We start from the raw sequence: 4,659 nt of genomic DNA, 5'->3' as shown, positions 1-4,659 counted from the left end.
AATGAAATATGACCTATTCATTAACAGAATCTAGAAATTACTTTTTTAGGAACATGGTTTATATCAATATTCCACAGCTAAGTTTTTAAACATGGGTGAAGACACTATTTCCAGAAATTACAAAGAATTTATATTAAAATGATTTTTGAAAAATTATCTTTAAATAGTCAAAGGAAATATCAATCAGGGAACAAAGAAAAATAAAACTGAAAGTGTCATTTGTTATAATGATGTGGCAGCAAATGTATTTCTGTTAAATTATTTTACTTAAAAGCTTCTTATAGAAAACTAAGAATACATTTTAAACTCTGAAAAATGAAACTTGATAATGCATGAGTAAATGAACCTAGGCTTTGAATATATTTTGTTAGAGATATTGAAGAACACTTTACAAACTATAAAATGTACTCTTTGATATGAAATTCTATAATTTTTAACACACACAGTTATGCCACCTAAATCAAGACACATGATACTCCCATCTCTCCAAAATAGCCCATATTCTCCCTGTACCCAACACTCTTAACACTGGACTCAGAAAACCTGAATTGTTAACTGAATATTTGATTTTGCCTTTTCCAGAACGTCATATAAATGGAGTTCTATAGACTATAGCATTTTTATTCTGACTTCTTTTTTTAGCATATTGTCCTTGAGAATATTCTATATTGTTGCATGTATCAATAGCTCTTTCTTTCTTTTTTTCCTGCTGGGAAATGTTATTTTGCCAAGTCACCCAAGCATGCTACAATTACAAGAAAGGTACAGGTCATTTCTCCTTTTCATAATTCAATGTCCACAGCACCTCCTCAATCATAACTATTACAAAAGAAAGTTTAAAAAAAAAAGCCACATTTTACGGATCTTAGACTTGTCTTTACAATTTAGCTCCAATCTTACCATCTTCAAAAAGCAGTTCTTCTGTCAAATTTAGCTAAAAGTTCTAGCCAAGTGGTGAGAAGATGGCGTTTGCTAGCCCATGGAAATTCCTTTTCAATTTGTCCTAGCTAGTTAGTGCAGAACAGCAGAATGAGGCTTAGATTGCAGGGGTGGGGGTGGGGGGCAGCAAGGGCTAATTTCCCCCAGGACAAGATGGCATCTGAAACTTGATGGGAGAGCTGAACTGGAGAGACTGAGGGAAGGGTCCAGGCCCTGTATTCAGTCAGAGTCACTGCTGGAGGAGGAGGAAGAGGAGGAATGCTTGCCATGCTTATGGTGTTTCTGCTTCTTTTTAAGAGTTTTCTTCATTTTCTCGTGCACCTTCTGGTCAATCACTATTCCTGATCCTACTATACCAGGAACCAATGAATTCACAGGACACATGCCAGGGCCGGGTGGTGGGTATGGAGAGGGGTAGGGATCTGAGGACTGGCATCCTGGATATCCTGGCTGTGGTATAGGATGACAGGGTCTGCAAGGGGGAAAGCCTGGATTCCCCTGGTGTGCTCCTGGGGGAGTGGGAAAGGGGTCTGGGAAAGATAGGGTTGGCAGGTAACAGATGGGAAGGATTGCAGCCTCCAGGTTACCCACCGTTAATGGGGTGTGGATATGGCCCTGGCTGCCCAGCATTGGGATTCCACATGTTTAAGTGCTTCCTTCAGCCCAGGAATGGAGAAGGAAGGAAACTGGGGTATCCAGATGTCTGGTCACCCTTACACCACTGCCTGGGTGGACTTGTTCCTTTTTGGCCTCAATAGCTCATTTTTTATTCCTGACTAATACTCTTTTTGTAGGAATGTACCACAATTTGTTTATCTCGTTTATCCGTGACTAGTTGTAGGACATTGGGTTGTATTCAGGTTTGGTTAAGATACTTGCAAACAGTTCTATACAGGGAATTTTGTGTGTGTGTGTGAATATATATCTTCATTTATTTTGGATAAATACCTATGAGGAGATTTTCTAGGCCATAAAGCAAGTGAATTTTTATTTTAATAAGAAACTTTGAAAGTGCTTAACAAAGTGGCAGTAGCATTTTACATTCTCAAATCAGTGTATGAGAGTTGCAGTTCCTCCTCATTTTTGTTGCTATGATTATCTTCAACACATATTGTGTGAATAGTCTATAGAAAACAAAGGCTTGTGTTTTTTTCTAAGGATTGGACTCCTGAGGAGGGTTGTCCTCAGTTTTGGAAGGTTACTTGACAGTCAGCCATTGTTGCACTCCTTTCCCTTCCCTTCCCTTTTTCAGTGTTTAAATTATGTTGCTTGTGCTCCATGCCTTGTTCCAACAGCACACAAGCATATTTCTTAGTTCACTCTAACCTCAGTCATAGGGATACCCTTTGTCAGGGCCTCTGAAAGAGCTTTGTTAGAATCCTGCCCCTCATCTCTGAGACAGCTAGTCTCTACTTGTGTCTATATTTGATATTAGGTAGTTGTTTCTCACCTTTTTTCTAGCTGTAGAGATATATGTTTGGTGTAGGTTTAGGATTTGATTTTCAAAATTATCACCTGTTCATTCTTCAGAGTAGACATTTGCTTCTAGTCTTCTGTTAGTGGTATTAATTTTTCTGTCTACCATGGAGGTAGACAGAAAAATTTTATGCCTGGATGTCAGAGCCACTTTTTTCTTTTTGCCTAATCACCAAAGAAGAATCACTGTGTCTCCTAGGCTACACACAGACTTTCTCATAAACTCCAGGTAGAGGGCTCTAGGAAACAATATTTTCTCTTAATAATATACAAATGAGTGCAAACTCTGTTTGTGTTTAAAGTAACTGATTTTTTTTTTCTTTTTTAAATCAGACTGACATACTAACTCATAATGGTTTTGGTAGTCTGTCCAAATTTTAATTTATTCATATCTTGACTGACAGCCAGAACCTCTACCTTCCATCTTGTGCTACAGGTGAGACAGCCATCTCTCCTTGAAGAGGCTCTCTCTCTTTGAAATTCATGTTACTCAGTAATCTATCTATCTATGTTTTTAAAAATTTGTTTATTTTTTAATTTGTAATTTAATTTTTATTATATATTGGAGTATAGTTGATTTGCAGTGTTGTGTTATTCTCAGGTATAAAGCAAAGTTATACGTACACCTACATCCATTTTTTTCAGATTATTTTCCCATATAAAATATTTTAAAAATTTACTTATTTTTAATTGATGAATAATTGCTTTACAGTATTGTGTTGGTTTCTACCAAACATCAGCATGAATCAGCCATATGTGTACTCATGTCCCCTCCGACTAGAACTTCCTCCCCCCTCCCTCCCTGTCCCACTCCTCTAGGTTGTTATCGAGCCTCAGTTTGAATTCTCTGGGTCATACAACAAATTCCCATCAACTATCTATTTTGCTTATGGTAATGCATACTTTGTTACTCTCTCCACATCCCACCTCCCCTTCCTCTATACTCCAGCCATGTCCATAAGTCTGTTCTCAATGTCAGTGTTTTCACTGCTACTGTGTAACTAGATTCATCAGTACCATCTTTCCAGATTCCATTTAGTATATGATATTTGTTTTTCTCTTTCTGACCCCACTCTGTGTAATAGGCTCTAAGTTCATCCCTCTCATTAGGACTGACTCAAATGCATTCTTTTATGGCTGAGGAATACTCTGTTGTGTATATGTACCACAGCTTCTTTATCCATTCATCTATCAATGGATATCTAGGTTGCTCCATGTCCTAGCTATCATAAGTGGAGTTGCAATGAATGTCGGGGTACATGTGTCTTTTTCAATTTTGGTTTCTTCAAGATATATGATCAGTAGTGGGATTGTTGGGTCATATGGTTTTATTCCTTTTTTTTTTTTTAAGGAATCTCCATACTGTTCTCCACAGTGGTTGTATCAATTTACACTCCCACTAACAGTGCAAGAGGGTTCCCTTTTCTCCACACCCTCTCCGGCTTTTATACTTTGTACATTTTTTGATGGTGTGAGTTGATATCTCATTGTAGTTTTTATTTGCATTTCTCTTAATAATGAGTGATGTTGAGCATCTTTTCATGTGTTTATTAGCTACCTCTATGTCTTCTTTGGATAAATGACTGTGTAGGTCTTTTTCCCCACTTTTTGATTGGGTTGTTTGTTTTTCTGGTATTTATTTGTATTAGCTGCTTGTTTATTTTTGAAACTAATTGTTCATTAGTTGCTTCATTTGCTATTATTATTTCCCATTCTGAGGGTTGTCTTTATACCCTGTTTATAGTTTCCTTTGCTGTGCAAAACCTTTAAGGTTAATTAGGTCCCACTTTTTAATTTTTGTTTTTATTTCCATTAATCTGGGAGCTTTTCATAAAGGATCCTGCTATGATTTAATTGGAGTGTGTTCAGCCTATATTTTCCTGTAAGAATTTTAAAGTTTCTGGTCTTAAATTTAGGTCTTTAATCCATTTTGAATTTATCTTTGTGTATGGTATGTTAGAAAGTGTTCTAATATCAATCTTTTACACAGTTGTCTAGTTGTCCCAGCAGCACTTATTGAAGAGACTGTCTTTGCTCCATTGTATAGTCTTACCTCCTTTGTCAAAAATAAGTTATCCATTAGTGTGTGAGTTTATTTCTGGACTTTCTATTCTATTCCATTGGTCTATATTTCTGCTTTTGTGCCAGTACCATAGTGTCTGGATGACTATTGCTTTGAAGAATAGTATAAATTCAGGAAGACTGATTCCTCCAGCTCCATTTTTATTGAATAATAGTGGTGAG

The 4,659-nt window shown here is 36.7% G+C and overlaps 1 pseudogene; it reads right to left on the bottom strand.

The window, feature by feature from the left end:
* Positions 1–1,116: 1,116 nt before the first annotated feature.
* LOC122447105 lies at positions 1,117–1,627 on the bottom strand (annotated as a pseudogene).
* Positions 1,628–4,659: the final 3,032 nt, after the last annotated feature.

This window comes from Cervus canadensis, chromosome 9, assembly GCF_019320065.1.
Source record: "Cervus canadensis isolate Bull #8, Minnesota chromosome 9, ASM1932006v1, whole genome shotgun sequence".
Taxonomy (NCBI): Eukaryota; Metazoa; Chordata; class Mammalia; order Artiodactyla; family Cervidae; genus Cervus; species Cervus canadensis.
Note: the sequence above shows the minus strand (reverse complement) of the source record. Positions and strands in the feature narration are given on the sequence as shown.